Source organism: Artibeus jamaicensis, unplaced genomic scaffold, assembly GCF_021234435.1.
Source record: "Artibeus jamaicensis isolate MK-2021 breed Jamaican fruit bat unplaced genomic scaffold, CSHL_Jam_final contig_554, whole genome shotgun sequence".
In the NCBI taxonomy this organism is placed as follows: Eukaryota; Metazoa; Chordata; class Mammalia; order Chiroptera; family Phyllostomidae; genus Artibeus; species Artibeus jamaicensis.
This window is the reverse complement of record NW_026521885.1, coordinates 1328227-1339394: the sequence shown is the minus strand read 5'-3', so window position 1 is coordinate 1339394 and position 11168 is coordinate 1328227.

The following is an 11168-nucleotide window of genomic DNA, read 5'->3' as shown; positions in this document are numbered from 1 at the left end:
GAATGTCCCAGCTCCAGTTCCTGACTCCTCTGTCGCCCAGGACCGTCACAGGGGCTTGGAGTGTCCGGCTCCCATACCTGACTCTCCGGCTCCCAGGCCTGTTGCTCTGGTGACAGCACAGGGGCCGCATGTGTCTCAGCTCCAGTAGCTGACTCTGCAGCTGTCTGGTGTTTCAGCGTCGGTCACAATCTCTGGTCTTTTAATTTCATAAATGCTGGGTAACCGATGGTTTATTGTGCTGTTTCTCTATAGATCTGCCAGGATTTTCACCCATGAGTACAGGAGCTAGCATCAGCTCCGTCTTACTCCGTCGCCGTCTTCCCAGCATCCCTTTTTCTTAAAGGACTGTACTTTTATTTCATAGGTAGAGTACACACAGAAATCCAAGCACATTAAAAAATTAGATAAATACACTTGTTTGCTCATTCTTTCCACAAATATTTATTGGCATCTTCTCTGGACCAGGAGGTGAATAGGGACAAGGAGATTGAGCCATAAGAGGAGACTTGATCAAATGAGGTTGAGGGAATCTTCAGAGATCCTCAAATCAGGGTGGCTTTGGAGAAGGTAAATTTCAACTTGAAACCTGGGGAACTTATCCCAGGCCTTACAAAATAGTGGCCAAGGAGAGAAGACAAAAGCCATGCCTTCTGGCCCTGGCCTGAAAAGGCAATGCTCGGAGATGCTGGGAAGATGGCGACGGAGTAAGATGGAGCGGATACTAGCTCCTGTACTCATGGGTGAAAATCCTGGCAGATCTATGGAGAAACAGCACAATAAACCATCGGTTACCCAGTATTTATGAAATTAAAAGACCAGAGATTGTGACTGACGCTGAAAGACCAGACGGCGGCAGAGTCAGCTACTGGACCTGGGTCTCACGCGGCCCCTGTGCTGCCGCCAGAGCAACAGGCCTGGGAGCCGGGGAGTCAGGTACGGAAGCCGGATACTCCAAGCCCCTGTGACGGTCCTGGGAGACAGAGGAGTCAGGAACCGGAGCGGGGACACCCTTGTGCCGATGCCATAGCTACTGGCCTGGGCAACGGAAGGGTCGGTTGCAGGAGCTGGGACACCAAAGGCCCCTGTGACGCCGCCATAGAGACAGGCCTGGACCCTGAGGAGCCAGCTACGGGAGCCGGGAAGCTCTCAAATCCTGTGCCGCTGCCATAGCAACGAGACTAGACACCGGGAGCCAGGTACGGAAGCTGGGACTCTCCAAACCCCTGTGACGCAGCAGAGGAGCCAGCTACGGGAGCCGGGAAGCTCTCAAATCCTGTGCTGCTGACCTAGCAACGAGACTGGACGTCGGGGAGTCAGGTACGGAAGCCGGGACTCTCCAAACCCCTGTGACGCAGCTGAGGAGCCAGCTACGGGAGCCGGGAAGCTCTCAAATCCTGTGCCGCTGCCATAGCGATGGGACTGGAAGCAGGGGAGTCAGGTACGGAAGCCGGGACACTCCAAACCCCTGAGACAGCCCAGGGTGGCAGAGGATCCCTCTACGGGAACTGGGAGGGTCACAGCCCCTGTGCTGCTGCCATAGCGAGGGGATTGGACACTGGGGAATCAGGTACGGGAGTTGGGACTTTCTAAGCCTCTGTGCCACTGCCATAGAGACAGGACTAGACACCGGGGAGTCAGGTACGCAAACCGGGACACTCCAAGCCCCTGTGACGGCCCTGGACGGCAGAGAGAGCCAGATACGGGAGCCAGGACATTCCCAGCCTCTGTGCCACTGCCCTAGTAACGGGCCTGGGTGCTTGAGGAGGCGGCTACTAGAGCCGGGACATTCAGCAGTGGTAGGCGACCAACGCAGAGACCAGTGCGAGGACCAGCGTGAGTGTAGGTGGAGATGAAGAACATCAAGAAACTTCAAGGAGTCTGTACCACTGAACTTCACAAGGAACATACCACAGAAGTTTACACCATAACACCAGTGTTTCAGAACAGATCAATTTTGGAAGCAGAGACTAACAAGAAGAGTCTCAAACAATGGGAAGACAAAGAAACAATCCCCAAATGAAAGAAAAAGCAGAAACTTCAGAAAGAATGTTAGATGAAATAGACGCTGATCAACTATCAGACAGTGAATTCAAAGCACTGGTTATTACAAAGTTCAAAGAGCTCACAGTGAGCTACCAGAAACTACAGGGGAATTATAATGATCTCTCTGCAAACTACAGCAACATCAAAAAGGAAATGGAAACCATCAGCAAGAGACAAGAGGAAATGAAGAATACAATTTCCGAATTGAAGTACACAGTAGAAAGTTTCCAAAGTAGGATAGATGAAGCAGAGGATAGGATTAGTGAGTTGGAGGACAGGGTAGAAAGCATCTCACAGAAAGAGCAAGAAAATGAAAAGAGGCTCAGAAAGAATGAAGAGGGATTAAGAGAAATGCAAGACAATATGAAACGTAATAATATACGAATAATAGGAATACCAGAAGGAGAAGAAGAAGAACAAGGGATAGAAAACGTATTTGAACGAATAATGAGAGAAAATTTTCCTAATTTGATAAGAGAAAAAGTCTCACAAATCCAGCAATCACAGAGAGTCCCAACCAAGAGGAAACCAAGGAGGCCCACCTCAAGACACATCATCATCAAAATGGCAAAATTCCAAGACAAAGAGAGAATCTTAAAGGCAGCAAGGGAGAAAAAAGAAATAACATACAAGGGAGCCCTAATAAGGTTAGCTACTGACTTCTCAATGGAAACACTTCAAGCAAGAAGAGAATGGCAAGAGTAATGAGAACCAGAGGCCTACAACCAAGGCTACTTTACCCAGCAAGGCTCTCAATCAAGATAGAAGGCCAAATAAAGAGCTTCCAAGACAAAAGAAGTCTAAAAGAATATGCCTCCACCAAACCAGCTCTACAAGAAATACTAAAAGGACTGCTTTGAGGGAAGGAAGGATAAGAGGGAGACAGAGAGGAACACAGGTACAAAAATGGCAATGAATAAGTACCTATCAATAATAACCTTAAACGTAAATGGATTAAATTCTCCAATCAAAAGACACAGAATAGCTCAATGGATAAGAAAGCATGACCCACACATATGCTGCCTACAAGAGACTCACCTCAGGACAAAAGACCATCACAGACTAAAAGTGAAAGGCTGGAAACAAGTTTTCCAAGCAAACGGACAAGAAAAAAAGCTGGGGTAGCAATTCTGATATCGGACAAAATAGACTTCAAAAAAAAAAGGCTGTAAAGAGAGACCCAGAAGGTCATTTCATTATACTCAAGGGAAGAATCCACCAAGAAGACATTAACATTGTAAACATATATGCACCAAACATAGGGGCACCCAAATATATCAAGAAAATCTTAGAGGACTTCAAGAAAGATATTGACAGCAACACAATCATAGTAGGGGATTTGAACACCCCACTATCAAAAATGGACAGATCTTCCAAACAAATTATCAAAAAAGATATTGTGGCATTAAACAACACCCTAGATGAAATGGACTTAACTGATGTATATAGAGCCCTTCATCCCAAAGAAGCTAAATACACATTCTTTTCAAGTGTACATGGAACATTCTCAAAGATAGACCACATGATAGGACACAAAACGAGCCTCAACAAATTCAAGAAAATTGAAATCATACCAAGCATCTTCTCTGACCACAAGGCACTGAAATTAGAAACCAACCCCAAAGAAAAAAACCCAAAGCACCCAAAAACATGGAGACTGAATGGTATGCTATTAAACAATGAATAGGTCAAGAATGAAATTAGGGAAGAAATCAAAACGTTTCTGGAAACAAATGAAAATGATCTCACAACAACCCAAAACTTATGGGACACAGCAAAGGCAGTCCTGAGAGGGAAGTTTATAGCAATACAGGCCTAACTAAAGAAGATAGAAACATTTCAAACAAACAACCTAACCCTACACCTGCAAGAACTTGAGGAACAACAACAAAGACAGCCCAGAGCAAGCAGAAGGAAGGAAATAACCAAGATTAGAGCAGAATTAAATGACATAGAAACTAAAAGCACAATTTTAAGGATCAGTGAATCCAGGAGTTGGTTCTTTGAGAAGATAAACAAAATAGACAAGCCTTTAAGTAGACTCATCAAGAAAAGAAGAGAGAGGACACAAATAAACACAATCAGAAATGAAAGAGGAGAGATTACAACTGATACCACAGAAATAGAAGAGATTGCAAGAAATTACTATGAAGAACTGTATGCCAAGAAATTTGAAAACCTAGGGGAAATGGACACATTTCTAGAAAAATACAATCTTCCAAAACTCAGTGAAAAAGAAGCAGAAAATCTAAATACACCAATAACAGCAAAAGAAATTGAAGCAGTAATCAAAAAACTCCCATCACACAAAAGCCCCAGACCAGATGGTTTCACAGGAGAATTCTACAAAGCATTTAAGGAAGAGCCAACCCCTATTCTCCACAGACTATTTCAAAAAATTCAGAAGGATGGAAAACTCCCAAATTCTTTTTATGAAGCCAGCATCATCCTAATTCCAAAACCAGATAGAGACACAACAAAGAAATAAAACTTCAGGCCAATATCGCTGATGAACATAGATGCTAAAATCCTCAACAAAATATTGGCAAATCGCATCCAACAATATATCAAAAAGATCATACACCATGATCAAGTGGGATTCATCCCAGGAATGCAAGGATGGTTCAATATTCGCAAATCAGTAAATGTAATACATCACATAAACAAAAGCAAAGACAAAAATCACATGATCATATCAATAGATGCAGAAAAAGCTTTCGGTAAGGTACAACACCCATTTATGATAAAAACACTCAGCAAAGTGGGAATACAAGGAGCATTTCTCAAAATAATAAAGGCCATATATGAGAGACCTACAGCCAATATCATACTCAATGGGAAAAAACTAAAAGCTTTTCCACTAAGATCAGGAACAAGACAAGGTTGTCCACTTTCACCACTTCTATTCAATATAGTATTGGAAGTTTTAGCCACAGCGATCAGGCAAGAAAAGGAAATAAAAGGCATTCAAATAGGAAAGGAGGAAACAAAACTGTCACTGTTTGCAGATGACATGATAGTGTACATGGAAAATCCTATAGACTCTACCCAAAAACTGCTCAAACTAGTTGATGAGTTTGGCAAAACAGCTGGTTATAAAGTCAATATCCAGAAATCAAAGGCATTTTTGTATACCAACAGTGAATCAGCAGAAGCAGAAATAAAGAGAAAAATCCCATTTGATATAGCAAAAAGAAAAGTAAAATATCTGGGAATAAACCTAACCAAGGAGGCAAAAAACCTGTATGCAGAAAACTACACAGCCCTGAAGAACGAAATCAAGGAAGACACAAACAAATGGAAACATATACCTTGTTCATGGATTGGAAGAATTAACCTCATCAAAATGTCCATACTACCCAAAGCAATATACAGATTCAATGCAATACCTATTAAAGTACCAATGGCATATTTCACAGACATAGAACAAACACTTCGAAAATTTATATGGAACCATAAACGAGCTCGAATAGCAGCTGCTCTTTTGAGAAAGAAGAGCAAAGTAGGGGGGATCACAATACCTGATATCAAACTGTATTACAAGGCTACTGTAATCAAAACAGCCTGGTACTGGCATAAAAAAAGTCACATAGACCAATGGAACAGAACAGAGAGCCCAGAAATCAACCCAACTCTCTACAGTCAATTAATATTCGACAAAGGGGGCAGTAACATAAAATGGAGTAAAGATAGCCTCTTCAACAAATGGTGTTGGGAGAACTGGACAGCTACATGCAAAAAAATGAAACTTGAGCACAGACTTACACCATACACCAAAATAAATTCAAGGTGGATAAAAGACTTAAATGTAAGTCATAACACCATTAAAGTCCTAGAGGAGAACATTGGCAAGAAAATCTCAGATATTTCACGCAGCAACTTCTTTACTGATATGTCCCCTAGAGTAAGGAATGTAAAGGAAAGAATAAACAAATGGGATCTCATCAAAATAAAAAGCTTCTGCATGGCTAAAGAAAACAGTATTAAATTAGTAAGACAACCAACTGTATGGGAAAACATATTTGCCAATGATACCTCAGACAAAGGTTTAATCTCTAAAATATACAAAGAACTTACACGACTGCACTCTAAGAAGGCACCCAACCCAATTAGAAAGTGGGAAAAGGACTTGAACAAACAATTCTCCAAGGAGGACATACAGAACATTCAGAGACACATGAAGAGATGCTCAATATCATTAGCTATCAGAGAGATGCACATTAAAACCACAATGAGATATCACTTTACACCGGTCAGGATGGCTATCATAAACAAAGCAACAAACAACAAATGTTGGAGAGTTTGTGGGGAAAAGGGGTCCTTAGTTCACTGTTGGTGGGAGTGCAGACTGGTACAACCATTATGGAAAACAGTATGGATTTTTCTCAGAAAAATAAAAATGGACCTGCCTTTTGACCCCGCAATTCCACTGCTGGGATTATATCCTAAGAATCCTAAAACATCAATATCAAAGAACCTATGTACCACAATGTTCATAGCAGCACAATTTACAATAGCCAAGAGTTGGAAGCAACCTAGGTGCCCATCAGTAAATGAATGGATCCAAAAATTGTGGTACATATACACCATGGAATTCTATGCTGCAGAGAGAAAGAAGGAGCTACTACCCTTTGCAACAACATGGATGGAACTGGAAAGCATTATGCTGAGTGAAATAGGCCAGGTGCTGAAAGACAAATACCATATGATCTCACCTTTAACAGGAAGCTAAACAACAAAACAAACAAGCAAGCAGAAAAAAAAAACCCAAAAAACAAAGACACTGAAATAGAGAACAAGGGGACAGTGACCAGAGGGGAGAAGGAAGGGAAGTTAAGGGGAAAAAGGGGGAGGGATTTGGAGGAACAAATAGAAAGGACACAGGTACGAGAACTAAGGGGGGGGGTGGAAATGGGAGGGAGGTGGGGAGCAAGGGGCGGGGGAGGCTGGGATGGGAAAAATAGACAAAAAACTGTACTTGAAAAATAACTAAATAAAATTAAATAAATATATATAGTAGTGATGTATTGTAGAGATGTACACTTGAAACTTACATGGCTTTATTAACCAATGTCACCCTAATAAAGTAAAAAAAAATTAAACAAACAAACAAATAAAAAAAAAGAAAGGAAAAAATAAATTTCATTTCTGTAGGCCCCCCCCCAAAAAAAAAAAAAAAGAAAAGGCAATGCTCCTGGGCTACTGTCAGGCACCCAAAATTGTCCCACTGTTTTGAGGGAGGGCTCTAACACAACCTCTTTTTGAAAACACATTGCAAATTAAAGTGCTCAGTGATGAAATCAATCTGCAGAGGTGACTCATAGGCAAACAGCCAGCTCAGTCATGGCACCCTGTCTGCATTCCTAATTTGCCTACTCAGGTTATTGCCTTGTTCATGTTATTTACCAAACCCCATGCCTAGAATGCCTGTCCTTCACCCCTACTAGAGCTCTCCAGACATTGTTCCTGTATGTCTTTTACATCCTGTCACTATCTTCCTTAATTCAACAGGTCTGGGCAGACTGATTACGGACCTGCCTTCTCACTCTTGTGGCTCTAAGAACCAAGAAGGTGGCCTAGTGACCCCATCCCAACCTTCCCTCAGAGCAAGTTCCAGAGAGATCCACAGATATGCCCCTCTTGCCTTTCCTAGGGCTAGAAAGGAAAGGGAACAAAGGTTCTGTAGCATGACACTGTTCTGCTGGCAGATGTGGTTAGGTCCCCCGCAGTGAAAGGAGGGGACAAAGGTTCCTGGGTCTATAGAAGAGATGGAGAGATCAGGTGTAGTCACCTGGATAGCTTCTCCCTGCCATGCCCTATGACTGCAGCCGTACTTCTAACCTCGCTCAAACTCCTTTTCTGAGGGCCTTGACGTGGCCCTGCTCCCTGGAGTACAGGTCCTGGGAAAGGTCTTCCACTAAGTGGAGGGTAAGCAAGGGCTTGGAAATCTCGAGCCATACTCTACTCGCTTTGTGAGAGCACCCCTACTCTTTCATATGGCCAGGAATGAAACAACAACTGGAATAGAGGTCTTGAGCCAAAGACGTGACAACCTGGCTAGCTGGTGCCTTCCAGACCCCTTCTCAGGCAGCTGCTCACCCTGATCCCAACCGCCTGCCCACCCCAACTCTCTTGGCTTCCAAGACCTTGGTCCCAAAGACTGCGTAGCCCTCCAACCTGTGTCAGTTCTTGCTTTCCCAGAACCTGAGTGCCCCTAAAAGCCAGAACAAGAGTCTCCAGAGACCTTACCTACCATACAGATATGAAAACGGATGCTGAAAATTCAAGGTAGACCCTTGTTCATGAGTAACTTTGGGAACTTCTGGTTATTATCATCCCACCACTTCTCTTATCTAACACTAGTCCTGAAGTCCCTCTAACTGCCCACCCACCTTGCCCTCAAAAGTCAAAGAATCAACCTACATGTCCCAGAAATAACCACTCCTACAACTAGCCTCTGATTCTACCACTCTGAGAATAAGTTGAGAGGACCTGCATGTAGCACAAGCCAAGGTTATGATACCAAGTTGGCATTTGAATGACCTAACAACAAATTGCCCAATTTAATTGGCTTACTCAATCAGAGAAACAAGAAAACCCATCTAATTTAAATACATTGATCCACAGAAACTGGAAAATCTGCCTGGAAATTAGAGGCTCGACAAACTTGAATGACACAAAGTTATGAGTTGAGAAAAGATAAACCCATTCTCCTCCCTACCCTCAGGAGGGCTACAAAGAGCCCTGGAAAACTTTTTCTTTTAAATAAGTGGGAAGCTGAGCCTAAAAGGGAAAGAAACTTGTCTAAGCTTAGCCAGTAAGGCCAAGTTAATTCCATGGTCTGTGGAGCCCAAGAATGCATTTGGTTCATGCTCCACTCCAGCCATAGACTGGGGCCCTTGGCCTTCTTCTCCAACATCCTTGCTTAATGGGCTCTTCAGACCTGGCACCCTATCCTATTTACCCAGACAGCTCTTGTGAATCCTTCAAGACCCTGGGCAAATATCAAGTTCTCAAGGACAAATCTGTCTATAAAGAGCAAAGTAGCAACTTGCTCCAGTACCCTTAGAACTTTGCCCATTTTCAGTCATGTGAATATAACTAGGTGAAAAGTACTGAAAAAGAACAGGACCTCACCAGGCCTGGAAAAGCCAAGACAGAATGGTTTGATTAGAAATAAACCAAATGTCTTCTTTCCTGACTTCCCCACTGTGCTATGCCTCAGGTTTCTGAGGGCATAAATTTCCCAGTCCCCAGCAAATAGGGTGGAACAAAACCCTCCTTACATTCTCGATCTCCCAGGCCAGTGTCCCTATCAGGACCTCCACTGGCATGGCTCTGGTCCCAGCCACAGCACTGAGCCCTTTTGGACCTGTGTTTAGAGAAACTTTTAGAGAAATGCATGTTCATAACCCTCCCAACTGGGACTAGCTATAGCTGGCTTGCTGTTGGACCCTAAATCAGGGCAGAATTATCCTTTCAGGGAAATTTATGCCTTGGAGAGAAGGAAAATCACTTACTATGTGGTATCTCTGATGGCCTGGGACTTGCTGTCCCTCTGCCTTTATCTCTCTTCCTCTGGACTTTGCCATGGGTGGGACAAGATGACCTACGATTGAACCCACAGCCAATATGTCAAGCCATTCCTCCCGCTAGGACAAAATGACACTCCATGCCTGTCTGTCCCAGCTCTCTACTGCTGAGCTTATGGAGGTCTGTCTTCATCAGGGCCCTTTAGGAGCCAAGTCTCCACCCACAGGCCCAAACTGAAGTAGAACTGAATATGGAAAAGGTAGTTTGACTCCCACACAGACCTCTCCCCAAGGAGCAAGGAGAAGAAAGACACAAATACAAATGAACAGTGAGAACAAACACAATACATCTGCTTGTAAGGAATCAAAAAAAGCTTCAGGGAGGAGATGTCAAAAGACTGACTTTGACGGAGGAGAAGGATGCTATAGGTAGAAATTTGAAGGAAGAGGTAAGTATGAGTTGAGTTTCCTGTGGGACATTTCCAGGTGGGTTATGGAATGCTAAAGAGTCTTGTGAGGCCACAGCACTCCCAGGGCATATGAAGTTGGGCAGAGATGGATGAGACTGAGAACATGTGATTTTAATCCATTAGAGAGAGGAGAGGAAGCCAGGCACTCAAGTAGTTCCTAACATTTGCCATTTAATTTTTTTTAAAAATAAAAGAAAATAAAGGGCACTATAAAATGCTAATGGCTGCTGTAGGTACTGGCAGTGCAATGGGGAACCAGCAATAATGTGTGCCTCAGGAGGTTGAGTCAAATGGGGGAAACAGACAATAAGCAGGGAAACAGTATGATGGCAGAGAGTAATAACACTATAAAGCCAAACAGGGTGATGAGACAAGATTGATAGAGGAAAAGGGGGTTATTTTGGAAGGGGGCCTTTGGAAGGGCCCCTTAAGAGCCCTGAAGACAAGGACCCAGCCATGGCAAGGTCCAGAGGAAGAAAAATCAAGGCAGAGGGACAGCAATTTCCAGGCCACCAGGACAGGAAGAAGCTTAGCGGGCATGTTCAAGGGATTAAACAGAGACTGAAGGGCCTGGGGTGGAGAGAAGCAGGAGGATAGAAAGACTGAGAATGGGGTTAAAGGTGCAGGCAGGGGCCATAATGGAGAGAACCTGGAGAACACAGTCATGAGTTTGGGATTTATTATAAGAATAATAAGAAACAAACCACTGGGATGTTTTAAACAGGGGAGTGATGTGACAGGATTCTCATTTTTTAAGACCCTGGTGGCTGGGTGGAGAGGATTACATAAAGGCAAATGTGAAAGCAAGGACACCAGCCTGGAGGTGATTGCAGATATCAAGAAGAAAGCTGGTCATGGTCTGGACCAGTATGGGGTCAATGGATGTAGAAGATGTAAACAAATTTTCATTGTCCTTTGAAAATTAAGCAGATAATTCTTCCAAGCTGATTGGATATGATAGTTCAAGGAAAAAGAGGAGTCCAGGATGACTTCACAGGTTTTGGCCTGAACAACTGGAAAGGTGGATGTACCATTACTGAGGAAGATGAGAAGGAGCTGGTTAGGGAGAAAACAATCAAATGGTAAGTTGTGACAGTGTTAATTCTGAAATACCAGGGTGGTG